The following is a 21,161-nucleotide window of genomic DNA, read 5'->3' on the forward strand; positions in this document are numbered from 1 at the left end:
CCGAAAAGGGGTGAGATTCTTTGATATTTCTCCTGACAATGATAAATGATTGGTGAACATTTGAATATTCGGATTCTCCTTAGATCGTGGGAGAAAAGTTAGACAACAATCTAAAGAAAGGTATATTTTGTATGTATGTAATAAAGCAAGGATCTTCAAAGAATGTCAATGTGTTGTTCTTTACAATGAATGTCCTATCCCCCTTATAGCTACATATCTTTCTATTTATAAAGGCCCACACAAAAACCTTAATAGTAAATATGGGAGGAATATCCCCTAGAATATTCTCTACAATGTCTTATCTCTAAAACTTGCTGTTACTGCCTTTTTAAAAGGAGTGCTCGTCCTCGTCCCTCTGCTGACTCACCTCGACCTCGTCTTCGTCCTTTGTTGAAAATACATCGATGACGCTTGGCATCCTTTCAAGGCTCCCTTAATGTTGACTTGGCCCACACATAATTAGGATATTTTTTAGCCCATACAGTTAGTCCCTCCACTTGATGAGGTCGTCTTCGTGGGCGAGTTCAACGAGCGGATAATAGCATTCATGGTCATCTTTGTGGTCGAGTTCACTGAACAGATAACAGCGGTCGTGACCGTCGTGACAAACAGGCGATGTGGCTCTTTGTCGACCGTATGTTTCAAACCTCCAAATTTCCCGGGCAATTTGTTGGAATCATCTGTCCAAGAGAAGAAGTGACGTTAAGACGTCATGCGTCATGATAATGTCGATCCCCAACGCATCGCGTCGATTCATATGTGACCTTTGATTGGTTCTGCCGTTTCGATTATAGTGCCAACTGTGATGAACCGTTTCAGATTTGGTGCCTTAATATCTATAAATAGGGATTGTTTCTTCATTATTTGAACTTTACTTCCTTTGATACTATCCTTGCTCTCATAAACTCCGTTCCTTTTCTTGAATTTTCTTTACCTTCTAAGTTTTACCTTTTTTTCATAATCCCATCTTCCTTCATAACCATGCCTAACATTGCTTCTAATGTTGATGAAGAGAAGGACGTCGTTGCCGTCGCAGAAGATGAAGCTCTTCCTTCAGTGGAGGAGACCATCTCTCGCAACCCTGAGGCTAGTTCCGATATTCAACGGTTGCCGGACGCGACGCCCGGGAAATTTTTATCGTCGATGGCGACTAGGCACTTGGCTGAATTCAAAGCCAAGTTTGGCCTTCCCAACCACGTTGAATTGATCCCCGTCGGTGAGGACGAATTGCACGTTCACCGTCCTGGGTATTGTGCTCTTTATGCCTACTTGTTTACCATTGGTTACTCGTCCCCCCTTCTCGCGCTGGTGGAGGAGTTTTGCCGCCATTATAGTGTTTGCTCCGCTTAGCTCGCCCTTTTGTTTATAAGGTCATCAAATGCTATCAACATTTGGTGAACTTGACAGAGTCGAGGTCACAGTGCGGCACTTGGTGCATCTGTTTGCAACTAGCTTCTGTAGAGGGAAGATGTTGAACCTGTTTCATGGGGGCAAATGCTTGGTGGAGAAAATGGACGATAAGGGTAATCAACAATTCTGGCTCGACTACTTCTATGTCAAGACTGAGGCCGTTTTGGCTAATGTCGACGGTTTCCCTGAGGCCTGGAACTACACACGTAAGTGTTTGAGTTTTTTTAATTATTATTATTATTATTATTTTGTTTTTACCTTTTGAAGCACTTTGTTCATCTCAAATTGGCCGAATACTTCTTCTCTCCCTACGGCTAGTAGTCGTCTTCCTCCCCTGGCGATATGTATCGTTGACTGGGTCTAGCAGGTTCTTCCTCACACCATGAGAATTCACGACTGGCCGAGCTTCTTTAAGAAGTTCAGACCGGCCCTCCCCTCGACAGCTAATTTTTCTCTTCTGGTCGTGATCGTATTTTGTATTGGCTTACGACGTTATAAACCCCTATGTTTTTTTCTTTTTTTAGGTTCAGTCAGGGGGACTTCAAGAAGGAATAAGGCGCTTGTGCCACGTTTAGGAGGAGAAGGGCCGCTACACCTTCTGCCTCTGCCTCCTTACGACTGCCGCGCCTTCCCTCTCCGTACCCCTCTCAACTACTGCGCCCGCTACTTAAGCGTTTTCACTCATCGATGAAGATGATGAAGTCCCTTCCATTGATGGGGATCTAAGGCCCCGCAAGATGAAGACAGTAGACGTAGGAGGGGGTTCCCTTAGTCGTTGATTCACTAGAGTGTGATTTCACCCTTCAGAAAACAACGACGATACATATCGGAGATGACGTTGGGGCGACATCCGAGGTAAAACAACTGGTAGAGGCTACTAAGGGCGTGCCCTTATGCCCCGAGGAGGAGATGGTTGTGGAGAGATGGTTATCGTTGGCTCTACGCCAGCAAGTCAAGAGGAGGCCTCAACTTCCAGGTCGGCGGCGGATGCTCCTCCGGCCGACGAGAGCAATGGAAAGGACGTCGTTGTTGAGGGCGATAAGTCAGGTTTTGACATGGACCCTGACGACCTTAAGATGATTGATGAGGGGATCACTCAAATCAAGGTGAGGATGGAGGGAGGATCAAGGACCATCACGATCCCAATGGATCATGATTTGCTGAGAAGCACCAAGGAGGTGGTCCCCGCTCTCGGCCCTCTTTGTTCCAATGCCTAGGGTGTGACCCTTAAGGAGATTTGACAATACTGTGTTAAAGAACCTTACCGGTCTTGCTCTCAGGGTAAGTATGGTTGTTGTTCGTTCTCTTTTGCTTTGTCTTAACTTGTTCCTAAGTTTAAACTTTTGCCTTTTTCTTTGATTTGCAGACGGTCATTCTGGAAATTGAGAGTGCTCGGAGGGAGAAAAGACGTAAATAAATTTATGTAAAGTTGAAGGGTAAGTACGAATAGTACCATGGAAAGTACCGAGACCTTCAGAGGCGGCTTCACGAGGAGGGCGACGTGCCGGCCTTGAGAGAAGAACTGAAGAAAAAGGACGAGGAGCTAATGGAGACTGTGGAGAGATTCAGTGTTCTTGAGGGAGCATTGAAGAGAAAGGAAGAAGAGCTCGAGCTAAGTAAGGGCTTGGAGGCCCAGTGCAACGACCTTCGGACTCAACTAGTTCAAATGCGAAGCCAATTGGACGGATGCCATCTCGAAATCGACACTCTTAGGGGGAGGTCGCTGAGAAGCAACGGATACTCGAGCAGGCAGAGTCTTCTCGATTGGATGCTCAAAGAAATATTGACATTCTCGAGCTGGAAAACAGGACTCTCTGTTCCGAATGGGATAATGATTTGTCAACGGCCAAGGAAAAAGAGGACCGGCTTGAGGAGAGGATTCGAGAGTTGGGCAAGACAAACTCCGAGCTGCATGATCGAGTTGCTGCTCTTGAGGCCGAGTAGGTGCAACTACTTGTGTGGCCCTCTGTTTCTAATGCTTCTGAGTATTAGCATTCCACAAAATCTATACGAGGAGTAGATCCATGCTCAAGCCCAGACGGATGTGCTCTATTATTTGAATAAGGTGGGCTCTATTTCTAAGATAGCCCTCGAGGATGCTCGAGTCAAAGCTCGTGAGGCTCGACTCACTTGTTATTACAATCCTGCCAAGCCTCAACCTGGTTCTGAGGAGGATGAGGAAGAGGGTGTAGACCAGCTTGCAGATGATGCTTGGTATGACTCCGCTTACGGACAAGGAGAGGATGGAGAGGGCGCCGGAGGCCGGTATGGTGATGTCCACTAGTTTTTGTTGCAACTTTTTTTATATTTTTGTTGGCGTCTTAGAGTACTCTTGTAAAGACTCTTCATCAGAATATCAAAGTTGACTTTTGTTTTATACACACCATTTTCATTTCTGCGTTTTGTTTCTTTACTTGCTGTAACGACCCGACCGGTCATTTTGAGCTTTTGCACTTCGCTCGTCAGTTCTCAGGTATGACTAATCCCGTGTGATGTATTATGACTTATGTAAATCGTCGGTTTTGGTTTTCAGGGTAATCGGAACGGATTTGGAAGAACAGTTCTCAGTTTGAAGCTTAAAAATTTGAAAGGTTGACCAAGTTTTGACTTATTAGCATATGATCTCGGATTGGAATTTTTATGATTTTGTTAGCTCCGTTAGGTGATTTGGGACTTAGGAGCGTGATCGGAATGTGTTTTGGAGGTCCGGAGTAGATTTAGGCTTGAATTGGCGAAATTGGAATTTTGGCGTTTTCCGATTGATAGGTGAGATTTTGATATAGGGGTCGGAATAGAATTCCGGAAGTTGGAGTAGGTCCATTGTGTCATTTTTGACGTGTGTGTAAAATTTCAGGTCATTCGGAGGTGGTTGATAGACTTTTTGATCAAAAGCGGAATTCGGAAGATTTTTTTAACCTTAGGCTTGAATCCGATGTTATTTGGTTGATTCGATGTTGTTTGAGGTGTTTTGGAGATTGGTGTAAGCTTGTTTAGTGGTATATGACTTGTTCGTGCTTTTGGTTGAGGTCCCGGGGGCCTCGGGGTGATTTCGGGTGGTTAACGGGTGATTTTGAGTTGGGTTTGACAGCCGAAGTTTTCTGTTGCTGTCATAACCGCACATGCGGCTAGGGTACCGCAGGTGCGGACTCGCAGAAGCGGATATGGAGCCGCAGGTACGGCCTCAAGCGAAGTGAGAGAAGGCGCAGATGCGGGAGATGATCCGCACCTGCGGGCCCGCAGATGCGGAGCCTGGGTCACAGGTGCGGAAATGGGACTTAAGTGAGTAACCGCAGAAGCGTTAGCGCAGATGCGACCATTTAACCGCAGGTGCGGTTTTGCTGGGTCAGAATATATAAATTTCACCCTTTGCGATTTTGAGTGGGTTTTCACCATATTTCATTCGGGAGAAAGCTTTGGAGAGTTAATTGAATGGAGAATTCAAGAGGGCTTCTTAGAGGAAAGGTCCTTGGTCCCTAAACTCGTTTTTATGATGATTTTTAAGGTTGTAAGCTTGAATTATATGGGAAAATCAGTAGCAAATTGGAAGTTAGGGCTTGAAAATTGGAGACCTAAATCTAGGGATTTGAGGGGTCATTTATGGTCGGATTTTGATGTATTTGATATGTATGAACTCGTGAGAGTGTAAGGATTCTAGTTTTGTAAATTTTATCGGAATCCGAGATGTGGGCCCGGGGGTCGGGTTTGGTCAATTTCAGGATTCTTGATGTAAATTGGTTATTTTCGAGTGGGCTTTGTTCCCTTAGCATATTTTGATGGTATGGTACTGTTTTTGGCTAGATTTGGAGCATCCGGAGGCCGAGTCGAGAGGCAAAAGCATCGCGAGCTAGAGTTTGGGCTGGATAGAGGTAAGTAATTATTGTAAATACTGTCCTAAGGGTATGAAACCCCGGATTTCACATCGTTGTGCTATTTTGAGGTGACGCACACGCTAGGCAACGAGCGTGGGGTCGTGCACCGTTGGGTATTGTGACTTGGTCCATCCCGTACGAATATTAAGTCGCGTATTTTACTTGAAAACTATTTGATATTGTTATATTTTGGAAAATATTATTGTGTTTGGGCTAAATGCCGTGTCTGGGCCTTGTGCCGATTGTTTCGACCCTTCGGGGCTTTTACTACTGTTTTACCTCACTGTTTTGGTTTAATGTTTACACTCAGTCATGCTATGTTCTTACTGTTTTCATAAATCGGTTTTATTCACTCCCTTTGATTTCATAAATAATATCTTGAGCAGGGTACTCGTTTTTACTGTCAGCCCGAGGGGCTTGAGTGAGATCTGACTGAGTGAGGCCAAGGGCCTATGTTGTGAGGATATCATGGGATCGGGCTGCGCGCCGCAGCATGTGGTACTGATTTGTGTGATATATGAGAGCTCGAGGGCCTGATTTATTATGCCACGAGGTGGCTTGTGATTGATTTGAGGCCGAGAGCCTGTTTGATTATGCCACGGGATGGCTTGTTATTGCACTTGGGCCGTAAAGGGCCCCTCCCGGAGTCTGAACACCCCTAGTGAGAGCGGGTACCCAGTGTGAGTGATTGTGAGGTAGCTCAAGGGGCTGGTTTTGTTGATATTGTGCCCGAGGGACGGTTTATGGTACATGTTTTGCCTGAGCGGTTGTTTACGTTTCTATCATTTTTACTCACTGTTTTTATCGCTCGTTTGAAACTATTGGAAGATGTTTTAAAAAGGAAAGGGTTTTTTATTGAAACTGAGTTTGATTTACGAAATAAATGATTTCTGTACTGTTCTGGAAATGTACTGTACTTGCTGTAGCGTTATGACGTGGTTTACGTGTTTTCTTACTGCTCAACTTTCATTTACTTTTATTACTTACTGAGTTAGCGTACACACATTACTCCTTGCACCTTGTGTGCAGATTCAGGTATTTCTGAACCCGGTAGTGGGTGTCGATGCCCCCTTTTTCTAAAGGTGAAATCGGGTTTACGACATTTGGGTGGACAACTCTTTTCCTTTTGGGAATTGGGTTTGAGATTTAGAAGGGTCGCCACCTAATGATTGAGTGCATTAGGACACTAATAAGGAAATAAAAAAAAAAGAAGAAGAACCAGAGAATGGGTAAGGGCTTGAAATTATCTCGTGGGAAAGGTGTTAGGCACCCCCAAGATCCACTAGTGTGGTTCCCGGCCATGCTACAATTGTGACTTCACATAATCAAGTAAGCAATTAAGGGCTCAAGTAGGAGGGATTTGCATACAACATTGCAAATAAATTAAAACTTGTGGAAAGGTAAAGAGGGCAGAAATTTTATGAAAGATTTAGACAATTTAAAAGAGATAGACGAAAGCAAGTAAAAGGGAGGGGGTCCTAGGTTTATGATTAATATGGATCACGTCAATGCAATACCCAGTAATCACTCCTCAAAGAGGGGCTACATGAGGTATTATCGCATCGGTCATCATATCCATATCTACCCTTCCCACCCCGATAAGGTATTAAAGCGCGGGATAGTATTGTTACATAAGGCATGCTATTACCCGTACCAATCTTATCAGTCTCGGAGGCATTGAGACTACTAGTCCTAAAGGGAGGGGATTTGGGGCTTTTCGGAGTTTCAAAAGGATAAAATTCTAGGCGACAAGCAAAAAAAACACATAAACAGTTAAGGGGAAACAAGTAGCAATTAAGGCTCACACAGGCCTCCTCACTTAAAAGAGCAAATATAGCATGACTTCAAGTACTGGTTAGGTCTTTAATTAAAATTATGCAAAGGGGGTGGCTGATTTATTATATATTTTAGATAAGAAGTCCGAATTAGGCCTTGTCTGGATGTAGTTTATCAAAATTGACGTAATTAATTACCTAATAGTTTGCCTAAGTGAGACCTATAGACGTGAGATCTAATAGAGCCTACTGATTTTAGGGAAAAGGTTGTTGGTTATATAAACGGAAGATCTGCAAATTTTTGACGACCTTTTGACTGATTTTAGACTCGTAGATGAAATAGACGAAGCTGGTTCAGTTGATTATTCTTACAGGCATGATTTCTAAGCGTAATTAGTTTTAAACAAATACATAAATGCAAGAGTCCTATAGGCATAGTATCTAGAGTGAAGTTGGTTATTTATTAAACCTATGATTGTTTGCCTAATGGCATGTATATGCAGAAGTTCAGAAACCTAAGATCATGATTTCTATATGCAGAACTTACAGGCATAATTTCTAAAATGCAGAAGTGCAGGACTTATAGACATAATTTCTACGATGCAGATGTGCAGAACCCTATGATCATGATTTCTATATGCAGAACTTATAGGCATAATTTCTAAGATGCAGAAATGCAGAATTTGTAGGCATGAGTTTTAAAAATGCAGAATGCGGAAATTGTAAATAACCTATAGGCAGGTTTTCTACCCTTGGCATGCATTCACCCCCATCCCTTTCCACTAGCCATCCCCAGTTGTTATTACAAATTATTACAGACCCAAATGAATCAGAAAAGAAAAGTAAAATTACATCAGAAGCTCCAGCTACATCCAAACATCCTAATTCAGACTTCAAGTCCAACAATATGAGATAAACCAACTTCCAGGATCAGATTTCCAAAAGCCTTTCTTATATTTGGGATGTTTCAAAGTTCCCAAGAGTTTCAAAGGGCTCCGGGCAGTGCTTACACCCCAAACACATTGCAGAATTAAGATCATAGTGCAGTGTGGAAATGCCAGCCCTCAGATGTCCAAGTTCAGAGGGAACTCAAGGTCCCAAAGCAAGGCTAATAAGAGAGGGGTAGAACTTAAGGGTCTAAGAATAAGTGTAAGTGTATAGAGGGGGAATCAGGGAGAGCCATGGCAGGCTAGTGGTCATGCCCAACCATTAGGATGCTGGCACACCCCTGACCAGCCTGTTAGCCAATTTAGGAGTTAGGATCCATTGTGGATAAGGTTATAGCCTGGGCAGCAATTAGGGTACTGCCAGGCCAAGAACCTTAACTCAAACACATAGAAGGGAGTAGGGGTAGGGATTCACAATAGAAAAGGCAAGGAAGGAGCATAATTAACACAAATCCCTGAACATAAGCAGTAAAATAAACAAGGATGCTGAAACTGTAACGTAAACACATAGGGGTGAGGCAGAAAATTAAATAAAAGACATACCAGTTTCAAAGGAAAACAAGTAAGAAAATAGTATTCTTCGAAAAGCCAAGTTGCAAGCACAGCAGTTTCAAAAGGTCTCAAGCAACGCAGAGTGTTGAAATCAAATTAGTAAAAAAAAAACCTTTTGAAAGAGAAATTTCTCATATATATAAGCACACAGATCAAGCAAATGAGTCGGTATGTTATTTCGAAAAAGAGTTTAACACTGAAAGTCTCAGAGTCACAAGCAAAAGAGATTTAAGTTCAATTACAGGCTCATAGTGAGTCTAAAAGCCTAGGGTCCCAAAGTGGAACCCTAGTGCCACTCGTCAAAGAAACCCCCCAAAACCTAGGGTTTCGAATAGAGTCAGAGGTGAGAAGACAAGGACATTGGGAGAGGCTTAGAAGCCCTTTCTAAAAGACAAACATACACAATAGCAAGAACACTGATTTAAAGTCATGTTTGAGAGAACTTGGAATTTAAACAAGTTTCAGAAGAAAGAGATTATACGAATTTAAACAAAGTAGGTAAAACATGCCTAGCAGGAACATAAACAAAACTCAGTAAGGTGAACAAATATCAAAGAGCTCAAACATAAACACACATATAGCAAAGCATGAGGATTAATCAACACGAATTAATCATGCGAGCAAAAATAGAAGAGTCTTGCATAATAGAGAAGAGACAAGAGAGCAAACTCATGCATAATAAGAGGGAAGCATACGAGCATGAATCACACATAGGAAGCATTAGAAAAAATATTTGAAGAAACCTTTTTTCAGAAACCCTAAAAATCAATTTTGAAAAGGAAATTTTGGGGAAAACCTTTAAAACGTCAAATAACGCTCAGGCATCTCACAGATCTAAAAGAAATAAGCAAGTACATAACCTCAGGCGGCTTAGAGTTGTAGAAAAAACCCTAGAATGAGAAAGGTCTTGAGGAAAGTCGGATCCTGAGTCGAAAAGACTCATATTGCTTGAAGATGCCGGAATAATGGCCGGAAAGGCCATAGATCTACAGATCTGAGACAGATCTAAAGAGAGCCATTGAAGTCGGGCCTCCAAACTTCGAGTAGCTTAGATTTAATGGTGAGAGAGAGTGAGTACAGGCCATCCATGGTCTGGAATGCCATGGATTCCGGTGGAAACATGGTAGAAACTGGTGGGAGATGATTAGGGTTTCGGAGTGGGCTAGAGAGAGTTTGAGAGATGAAGAGTTCAAAGGAGGCGTATCTGATAGAATGGATTAGGGTTAGGTGGGTTAGGGAATTAAAAAGGAAAGAAAGAATATCGGCCGTTGATCAAAATGATCAATGGCCTGGATTTTAAGGGAAGTCGGGTGGGTTTAAAATTGGGTCAGGGGTCGGGTTAAAATTGGAATTGGATTTTTTTGATTTGGGGCAGAATTGGGGGTTAAATTGAGGTTAGAATTGAAAGGAAATGAGGCTATAATTGAAATAGGAACGGGCTAGATGTTAAATAGCCAATTTTCCCCTTTTCTTTTTATAAAATAGTAATAATGATTTTTAAAACAAATTAAAAGCACTGAACTAATCAATAATATATAAACATTAATCCAAAATACCGGAAATAATTTTATTATTGTAAAAATGCTGTTAATCGTAAAATAGGCTATAATTGCAATTATATGCAATTTAGCTTTAGAAATACCAAATAAATTTGTAAAAATATACAAAAAATCACCTTAATTATATTTTGGTGTAAATATGAGAATAGAAATAAATTATTCACCAAAATGATAATTTTGGGAATAATTATTGGATTTTGTACTGCTAGAAATAGACAATAAATTGATTTGAAACCTTTAAAAATTAGGGAAAAATACCAAAACTCTTGGGCATGCTTATATATGCATGTACATGCTATTTTGAAAGTATTTTGTATGCAAAAATACATAGGAAAAAATTGGGTATCAACAGTGGGTGTTGATTGCTCAGTGGCAGAGTTATTGGAGTTAGCAAAGTAGCTGCCCGACGTTCGCAGCACTGCTTTTCTCCCTCTTGTCTTCCTTAGACTGTACTTAGTACATTTTTAGAGTCTTAGTTGTATCCAGACCTTAGTAGATGCTCGTGACTTGTGACATCCTGATGTCGAGCTTGTGTATTTATTTCGCACTATTCATTTAGACTTACATTATGAGATATTTGATTAATTAAAGGCTTAAAAATTATTGTTATTGATTAAATGGTTAATTCGGGAGTATTGTCGGCTAGCCTAGTTTCACGATAGGCGCCATCACAACCGGGTCGGTTTTAGGGTCGTGACAAGTTGGTATCAGAGCCTAGGTTACATAGGTCTCACGAGTCATGAGCAGGTTTAGTAGAGTCTCGCGGATTGGTACGGAGACGTCTGTACTTATTCTCGGGAGGCTGCAGAACCTTTAGGAAAAACTCCACATTCTTGAATTCTTATCGTGCGTCCTTGATTCAGCTTGAAATGTAACTCTTTGAATTCATTCCACGCACTCGTATGCGCGCATGAGCGCTCAGTACCAGACGTGCATTGATGTCTTGTGATTCCCTGATCGAGGGGCGAGATGTGATCTGGGTGTGTTGATATTTGTCCAGTCTGGAGGACTTGAGGCCGGGTTTTACTTAAAGCTTGAGCACTGAGGTGTTGATTGTGTGAGCACGTGCTTTTGGACTTATATATCAGATAGTGTCCCTATTAGTGGAAGTGATGGCTATGTGATGAGCATGATGTGACTGCATGACGTGTTCATATGATTTAGATGTGATAAGAAGAGTCTACTTGAGGGTAGGAAGAATGATTTGGTGCTTGATTTTCATCTTGGTTTGATATATAGCCCCGAGTTATGGGTGTGTTGAAGGATCTTTTCGTGTTGTCTTGTTGTGGAATGAAGTAAACTCCACGTCGTGGGGTAAGTTCAGATTTAGGAAGGGTAAGTGGTCGAGTAATAGTATGATTATGGGGGAGTATGAAGAGATGTTAGTTTGAGGCAAAGCAGGTGGGTTATCTCCTGCGGAGTGTTCTGAAGTTTGTGTGATCTTTTTTGTTGTTTGTTGGAAGACCTCTTGTACCAGTGAAATATATGTGTGCAACTTAAATTTGGGGTCGGTTAAGAGAGTGGGCTTGACTGTACGAGGGTGAATGCGAGATTTGCAGAAGATTTGAAGTACTTGATGGTCTGTGTTGCACGAGCTTATGAAGGATTGAGTTTAATCTCACTATGGTATTATGGCAGTAATAGAGTATATTCATTATGAGTTATTGTGTGTTTTGATCTATGGCTTCGAGCCAAGTGGGGGAGTCTGCTATTGATTAGTTGATTGTGCGGTTATGTGCTATGATGGTTCCAATTTGAGGCGTATTGGTGAATCAGTTATGGCTTACGGAGGTTGAGACCGAGGATGGCTCGAGTAAAGGAAATTTCAATAAAGGTTATGTTATGCTTTATGGGTATATGAGAATCGTGGAATGACTTGAGTTGTTATCAATAAAGGATGTACGTTGCATAGAACAGGAAGTTGCTTGGTTGCACTAAGGTGAGGTTACATTCTGCGGTGTCGGAATGCTATTGGAGCACAGGTCATCCGGTCCGTTTGATCGGTCTAATTGCGGTTTGAATAGAGTGGATGACTCTCGAGAATGGTTCTAATGGGTTCAAGATTTTACATTTAATAATTGGAGATCTTCAGGTTGTATATTTGGCTAGAAACTGAGGTTTGCATTGGAGGGAGTCAAGACTCGTGGTATTTCTATATCATTATGGGACTCTATATATCAGTATCAGGAAGGTAAAGGTAATGGCTTTGGATTCACAGGAAGTCCCTTCAGGGTAGGTATTTTGAATGTGGTGCTTTTTGGGAATATTTAAGAGAGTATTCAGCGGCTTATGAGCCTTAGACGGTGTGGTTTTATGCTTGGGTCTCGTATGGTGAGCCTGGGTTGAGGAATTGTGGTGTTATTACAAGAAGGAGTATCAAGCTGAAGGTAAATCAGAAGGAAACTTGGATAGATGGGATAGCTTAGTAGTAGGCCGGATCGGCATAGTAAGGATATGGTTTGTTCTTTGGATGCTTACGAGGTAATGAGTTTCCGCAGGTGTTTTGCGGCAATGCTCTTGGGTTTTAGTGGCCTGTGTAGCTTGGTTGAGTTAGAAGGATTCAGTCATGACGGTTTAGTTTTGTGCAGATGGAATTCGAAGAGTTCTCGATGGTTTCTACCACAGTTAGAGATGTATATTTGCTACGAGTGTGAGGAGCATGGGATGTGTAGTGATTTTCTTCTAGATGGGATCAATGGAAAGTTCTTGGCTAGTTGAGTACCTAGCTGCGTGTGGCTCGGAAGGGATATGAAGTTCTCATGTTTATGCTAGGAGGGTATGGTATATGCGGTATGTTGTGTAGGATTGAGATTTTCATGTGTAAGGTCACGGTTCAGCTTTGAAAGGAAGGTCACAAATTCTTAGGTAGCATGGAAAGTTCAGATGACTAGATAAATGAGATCACTGATTGGTGTGGCTTGATGAAGGTATACATTTGAGGAAGGGCGATGCGTTTGAGTCGAGGATACTTCATTAGTATTGCGGCGCTCTCTTGTTGGATCGACTGCTGATATCCGAGTTGCTTGGTGGCACAGAAGAATTATAGGAGTACCTCTCGTGGGATGATTGTGTATTAGAGGTGTGTTGTATATTCGGACGGTGGAGTTGGGATCGTATATGGTGATTCGTGTGCTGTGTGGATTTGGAGACTGGGAGTTCTCATAAACAGGTTAGGTCGTGGTTGTGGACCGCGTATATCGGCCTTGTGTGGAAGCTATTGGAGGTTTGGAAACCCGAGTGGATCTTTGTTGCTTGGTATGTTGGATTTTGGATGTGATATTGGGTATAGACTGGTTGTCTCAGTGTCGTGTTGTTCTAGACTGTTGCGCTAAGACGGCGACGTTGGCTACGCCGGGGATGCCACGGATTGAGTGGCAAGGTTCAACGGATTATGTTCCCAGTAGGGTAGTTTCATTTTTGAAGACCCAGCGGATGGCTGGGAAGGGTTGTCTTTCTTATTTGGCCTTCGTGATGGATGTCAGTGCAGAGACTCCTACCATTGATTCAGTTCCGGTGGTGAGGGATTTTCCGGATGTGTTTCCTGCTACCGGGCATGTCGCCGGACAAGGTTGTTGATTTCGGTATTGATTTGGTGCCGGGCACCGTATCGTATGGCACCGGCGGAGTTAAAGGAGTTGAAGGAGCAGCTTCAGGAACTCCTTGATAAGGGGTCCATTGGTAGGCCAATATGGATGTGCGTTCTTCATCGAGTCGGTTTGGTTGACTCCGAGTTGTATTGTTAAGGGATGTGCTGAATCGATCATTTTTGAGCTTGTAAGTGTTCTGGGGTGATCTATGAGTTATGTTTCCGTGTTGCGGGGAGTTATGGTTTGTTGGTTATATGCACATATGGTGCGGTTCCATTTGGGCTTTATAGCAGAATTTGAGTGAAACGGATATTAGAGGGTTGCATGATTGATTGCGTATTGGTTATGTTCTTTCGGGTTGTGTGGTGATATGTCATTCGCTTCTCCGTGGTTATGGTAATGCACTCTGGGCCCTTGATATTGAATCTGGTTATAGATTTGGAGCAGAGTGGCTCGAGGTATATAATGCAGACCAGTGTTTGGGTAGGGCCTTGCATTGCAGCAAAGTTATGTGGAGGTATGATCATTCGGGTTAAATTCGTGTGTTTTGTTTCTATGATGTGTGACGAGTTCCCAGCATTGTGTTGTGGTGGTACTGGTGAGCTTGCGTTATAGCTCTCTCATCTAAGTCATTTTCATGATTGAGTGTGTTCGGATTGTTGCTTATTGGTGCGCGTATTGCACGAGTTGTGGCTTTAGTTTGTATTGATGTGTCATGTCACCAGAGTAGTTGTGTTGGATTAGATGAGATCGTTGGGAACTATAATGAATACAAACGGATTCGGTTTCAGCATGTTGGGAGGATAATATCAATGTTCGATTCAGAAATTTGCTATGGTCCTTGCCAAAGGAGAAGTGGCTTCACGAATGGTTGATTTGAGGAATGGTTATGACTTTCCACGTGTTTCATTGATCATCGGCAGTATACAGAAGTGTTGGAATGAGGCTTTATTTGATAAGAGGTTTATTATCGATATTCGGTTGTTCTGAGCAATGGTAGTGATCGGAAGTCATCGCTGCGAGTGTTTGAGTTGGGTGGCATATCATGTAATTGCATCTGAGGTTGCAGATATGGTTTGTTACAGCTTGTTCGGGCTTATTCAGAGTATAGATGTGAGATTCTGATCTTGTGGAGGATTTCAGAAGTGGAAATAAAGTACTAAGGTTTATGGGCTAGGTTGGATTATGAAATTTCAGTTACATTGTGTTATCGGACCTATATGAGATAGGGTGACGTGGGATCACCCCCGGGTTTGTGCATGGTAAGGTTACACAGCGATTTGATGGGTCTCGAAACAACTCTGGGCACGTTCGAGGACGAACGTATGTTTAAGTGGGGGAGGATGTAACGACCCGACCGGTCATTTTGAGCTTTTGCACTTCGCTCGCCAGTTCTCGGGCATGACTAGCCCCGTGTAATGTATTATGACTTACGTAAATCGTCGGTTTTGGTTTTCAGGGTAATCGGAACAGATTTAGAAGAACAGTTCTTAGTTTGAAGCTTAAAATTTTGAAATGTTGACCAAGTTTTGACTTGTTAGCATATGATCTCGGATTGGAATTTTTACGATTTGGTTAGCTCCGTTAGGTGATTTGGGACTTAGGAGCGTGATCGGAATGTGTTTTGGAGGACCTGAGTAGATTTAGGCTTGAATTGGCGAAATTGGAGTTTTGGCATTTTCCGGTTGATAGGTGAGATTTTGAAATAGGGGTCGAAATGGAATTTTGGAAGTTGGAGTAGGTCCGTTGTGTCATTTGTGACGTGTGTGTAAAATTTCAGGTCATTCGGAGGTGGTTTTATAGACTTTCTGATCAAAAACGGAATTCGGAAGATTTTTGGAACCTTAAGCTTGAATCCGATGTTATTTGGTTGATTCGATGTTATTTGAGGTGTTTTGGAGATTGGTGTAAGTTTGTTTAGTGGTATATGACTTGTTCGTGCTTTTGGTTGAGGTCCCGGGGGCCTCGGAGTAATTTCGGGTGGTTAACGGGTGATTTTGAGTTGGATATGATAGCTGAAGTTTTTTGTTGCTGTTATAACCGCACCTGCGGCTAGGAGACCGCAGGTGCTGGCTCGCAAAAGCGGATATGGAGCCGCAGGTGCGGCCTCAAGCGAATTGAGAGAAGGCGCAGATGCGGGAGATTATCCGCACCTGCGGGCCCGCAGATACGGAGCCTGGGTCGCAGGTGCGGAAATGGGACTTAAGTGAGTAACCCAAGAAGCGGTGCTTTGACCGCAGAAGCGGTAGCGCAGATGCGACCATTTAACCGCAGGTGCGGTTTTGCTGGGTCAGAATATATAAATTTCACCCTTCGCGATTTTGAGTGGGTTTTCACCATATTTCATTCGGGAGAAAGCTTTGCGAAGTTAATTGAAGGGAGAATTCAAGAGGGCTTCTTAGAGGTAAGGTCCTTGGTCCCTAAACTCGTTTTTATGATGATTTTTAAGGTTGTAAGCTTGAATTATATGGGAAAATCAATAGCAAATTGGAAGTTAGGGCTTGGAAATTGGAGACCTAAATCTAGGGATTTGAGGGGTCATTTGTGGTCGGATTTTGATGTATTTGATATGAATGAACTCGTGAGAGTGTAAGGATTCCAGTTTGGTAAATTTTATCGGAATCCGATACGTGGGCTCGGGGATCGGGTTTGGTCAATTTCGGGATTCTTGATGTAAATTGGTTATTTTCGAGTGGGCTTTGTTCCCTTAGCATATTTTGATGGTATGGTACTGTTTTTGGCTAGATTTGGAGCATCCGGAGGCCGAGTCGAGAGGCAAAGGCATCGTGAGCTAGAGTTTGGGCTGGATAGAGGTAAGTAGTGATTGTAAATACTGTCCTGAGGGTATGAAACCCCGGATTTCACATCGTTGTGCTATTTTGAGGTGACGCACACGCTAGGTGACGAGCGTGGGGTCGGGCACCGTTGGAGATTATGACTTGGTCCATCCCGTACGACTATTAAGTCGCGTATTTTACTTGAAAACTATTTGATATTGTTATATTTTGGAAAATACTATTGTGTTTGGGCTAAATGCCATGTCTGGGCCTTGTGCCGATTGTTTCGACCCTTCGGGGCTTTTACTACTGTTTTACCTTACTGTTTTGGTTTAATGTTTACACTCAGTCATGCTATGTTCTTACTGTTTTCATAACTCGATTTTATTCACTCCCTTTGATTTCATAAATAATATCTTGAGCCGAGTACTTGTTTTTACTGTCAGCCCGAGGGGCTTGAGTGAGATCTGACTGAGTGAGGCCAAGGGCCTGTATTGTGAGGATATCATGGGATCGCGCTGCGCGCCACAACATGTGGTACTGATTTGTGATATATAAGAGGCCGAGGGCCTGATTTATTATGCCACGAGGTGGCTTGTGATTGATATGAGGCCGAGAGCCTGTTTGATTAATCCACGAGATGGCTTGTTATTGCGCTTGGGCCGTGAGGGGCCCCTCCCGGAGTCTGTACACCCCCAGCGAGCGCGGGTACCCAGTGTGAGTGATTGTGAGGTAGCCCGAGGGGCGGTTTATGGTACATGTTTTGCCCGAGGGGCTGTTTACGTTTCTATCGTTACTCACTGTTTTTATCGCTCGTTTGAAACTATTGAAAGATGTTTTAAAAGGAAAGGGTTTTTTACTGAAACTGAGTTTGATTTACGAAATAAATGATTTCTGTAGTGTTTTAGAAATGTACTGTATTTGTTGTAGCATCATGACGTGGTTTACGTGTTTTCTTACTGCTCAGCTTTCATTTAATTTTATTACTTACTGAGTTGGCGTACTCACATTACTCCCTGCACCTTGTGTGCAGATTCAGGTATTTCTGAACCCGATAGTGGGTGTTGATTGCTCAGTGGCAGAGTCATTGGAATTAGCAAGCTAGCTGCTCGACGTTCGCAGCACTGCTTTCTCCCTCTTGTCTTCCTTAGACTGTATTTAGTACATTTTTAGACTCTTAGTTGTATCCGGACCTTAGTAGATGCTCGTGACTTGTGGCACCCCGATGTCGGGCTTGTGTATTTATTCCGCACTATTCATTTAGACTTACATTATGAGATATTTGATTAATTAAAGGCTTAAAAATGATTGTTATTTATTGATTAAATGGTTAATTTGGGAGTTGTGTCGGCTGGCCTAGATTCACGATAGGCGCCATCATGACCGGGTCGGTTTTAGGGTCGTGACACTTGCATGTTTTACTTTTGTACTTGCATATTTTGCTTTTGTGCTTGCACGTTTTGCTTCTTTATTCCTTTTGTTGTTACCTTCAAGGTGGTCGTAGCCTTTGGGCTGAATAGCCGTGGGCTATATTGGCCCTTTGTTTAAACAAGTCGAGTATGTCTCTTAGTTGAGATGTGGCCAAGGGTCGATAGATGTTTTTTGAATTGATCGAACTCACCTTTAAGTCGAGTCGAGGCCAGGGGACGATAGGTGTTATTCGAGCTGGTCGAACGTACCTTTAGGTCGTGGCCAAGGCCGTTAGGTGTTGTTCGAGCTTAGTCAAACATAACCTTTCATTAAGTCGTGTACGAGGGCCATTAAGTGTTGTTCGAGCTTGGTCGAACTTAACCTTTCATTAAGTCTTGGCGAGGGCCGTTAGGTGTTATTCGAGCTGGTCGAACGTACCTTTAAGTTAGGTCGTGACCGAGGGCCGTTAGGAGTTGTTCGAGCTTGGTCGAACTTAACCTTTCATTAAATCATGGCCGAGGGCCGATAGGTGTTGTTTGAGCTTGGTCGAACTTAACCATTCAGGAGAGCAGTTCTGATAAATGTGTCTTTCTATTATTTTGACGTCGTTGCTCCGATTACATTATTTTTCCCTTGGGCACTTTTGGAGAAAGTTACAAGTTTTGGGTGTTGGTTGGTGTTCCAGTCCCAGTATATCTAGTCCCTTCATTGTTTGACTTGGAGAATCTTGAGGAATCGAGCAATGAAAAACTTGTCTGTGCCTCGTTAAAAACCTCGTTGAGAAAACCCTATTGGAATAAAACTCAAGTGAGGAAAAAATAGTACGACTTATGGAGCATTTCTTGTTTTTTAGAAGTTGAAGTTCCTGAGGTGGATGATATTCCAATTGTTTGGTATGAGCCTCTCTTCCATACTTTCCAATTAAAATGAGCCCTTGTCTTCTTTGCCTATAATTTTGTATGGTCCGTCCTAGTTTGTTCCCAACTTGCTTTCTCGTGGATCCCTGTTTTCTTGGGCTTTGGCTTTGAGTACGTAGTCTCTGACCTTGAGCAATAGAACCTTTGCCTTTTGTTGTAGTAGCGTTCTACTTGTTGTTTCTGAGCGACCATCCTTATGTACGCCATGTCTCGTCGCTCCTCGACCTCAAGATCTTGTTTCCTATTCTCGTCATTTCTTGTGCCGCTTTCATGGGAGTACTCCCAGGCTGCGTTCTCCGACTTCGACTGGTATAACTGCTTATGTTCCGTAGACGAGGGAGTAAGGTGTCTCTCTTGTGCTCGTCTTCGGGGTAGTTTTGTGCGCCCATAATACTTCTGGGAGTATTTCCGGCCACAGTCCTTTTGCCTCTTCAAGTTTCTTCTTCATGATGTTTAGTATTTACTTATTGGAGGATTCCGCTTGTCGGTTGCTAGCTGGGTGGTAAGCAGTTGAAACTTGAAAGTATTCTTTTGATATGCCATTTTTTGAAAAACTCGTTGGTTCTTCTTCCCGTAAACTGGGGTCCGTTGTCACAACTTAGGTAGGCCAAATCGGCAGATTATGTTTTTCTATATGAAAGTGATTACCTCTTTCTCACAAACTTGGGAGAATGCCCCTGTTTCCACCCATTGAGATAAATAGTCAGTTAAAACTAAACAAAATCTTACATTACCTCGTCCCGGCAGAAGTGGACCCACGATGTCCATTCCCACTTAATAAATGGCCATGAAGATGTGACTGAATGGAGGTGTTCACATGCTTAGTGGATTATTGTGGCGTACTTCTAGCACTACTCGCACCTCTTCACGAATTTTGAGGCATCTTTCTTCATGGTGGGCCAGTAGTAACCAGCCCGTATATGGCACCTAACAAGTGCTCAATCACCGGAATGAGCGCGGCAATGACCTTGGTGTACTTCCTCGAGAACGTGTTGGGTTCGGTTTGGGCCTAAGCATTTTTCCAAAGGACCTCCATACATTCTTTTGTATAAATCGTTGTGAAGGATGTTGTATCTAGCGGCTTGCATACTTAGCTATTTAGCTTCCTTTTTGTCGTTTGGTAGGATGCCATCCTGCAAATACGTAATAATACAATTGTGCCAATCCCACGTTAAATTTACAGATTTTATCTCGATTTGGTCTAATGACGAGTTGAATAGATGGACTACGCTCTTGTCCCCGACCGTTATGCTTTTGGTGGCGGTGGCCAATTTGGCGAGGCCGTCTACTTAGATGTTTTGAGTTTGTGGGATTTGGTCAAGTTGGCATTCATCGAAATTGGGCAGCAATTTGTGATCTTGGTTTGATATTTTTGCAACCTTTGTTCTTTGATTTGGAAAGACCCTTTAACTTGGTTGACTACGAGCTGATAATCACAATGGAGTTTCAACCGCTTCACCCCATATTTGAAATCTAGTCTTAACCCTGCAATTACGGCCTCGTACTTGGCCTCGTTGTTAGCCATATCCGTGCACCTTATTGACTAGCGAATTACTTTACCGGTAGGGACCTCGAGTACGAGTCCCAATCCGGACCCGGAATCAAGGGATGCTCCATCAGTGTATAGGACCCAAAAGGTCTTGTGTTTGAAGACAATCTTGAGCGGCTTCCTTCTCGGCCTCAGGTATTACTTTTGCGCTAAAGTTTGCGATGAAATCAGCGAGCACTTGCGAATTTATTGATGTTCAAGGCTGATATGTGATGTCGTGCTCACTTAACTTGATGGCTCATTTTGCCAGCCTCCCCAATAGCTCGGGTTTATGTAAAATGCTTCTTAAAGGAAAAGTGGTGACGACCAAGATAGGGTGGCAGTAGAAATAGAGTCTAAGCTTTCATGAAGCTACGACCAGGGCCAGGCTAATTTCTTGAGGTGTGCGTACCTCGTCTCAGTGAAGTCTCAGTGTCGACAAGTGTTTTACTGATATAATAAATAAGAGATTATGTACCTTTGGTTTCTCAAACCAGGACCGCACTTACTTCTACTTCGGAGATGGCGAGGTAGACGAGGAGGTGCTCTGCGGATCGGGCTTCGAGAGTAAGGGTGGTGATGATAAGTACGCCTTCAGTTTCTCGTAGTATTTGTACCCACTCGGGTGTCCACTCGAGGCCGTTATCCTTTTTTAGTACGCCAAAGACCCTGTGACATCTATCGGACGACCGCGAGATAAATCTAGATAAGGCGGAAACACGACCAATCAATCTTTGGACTTGTTTCTTAGTAGTCAATTGCTCAGGTACCCGTCGATAGCCTTGATTTGATCTGGGTTGACCTCAATTCCTCGATGCGATACTAACAAG

This window comes from Nicotiana attenuata, unplaced genomic scaffold (assembly GCF_001879085.1).
Source record: "Nicotiana attenuata strain UT unplaced genomic scaffold, NIATTr2, whole genome shotgun sequence".
NCBI lineage: Eukaryota > Viridiplantae > Streptophyta > Magnoliopsida > Solanales > Solanaceae > Nicotiana > Nicotiana attenuata.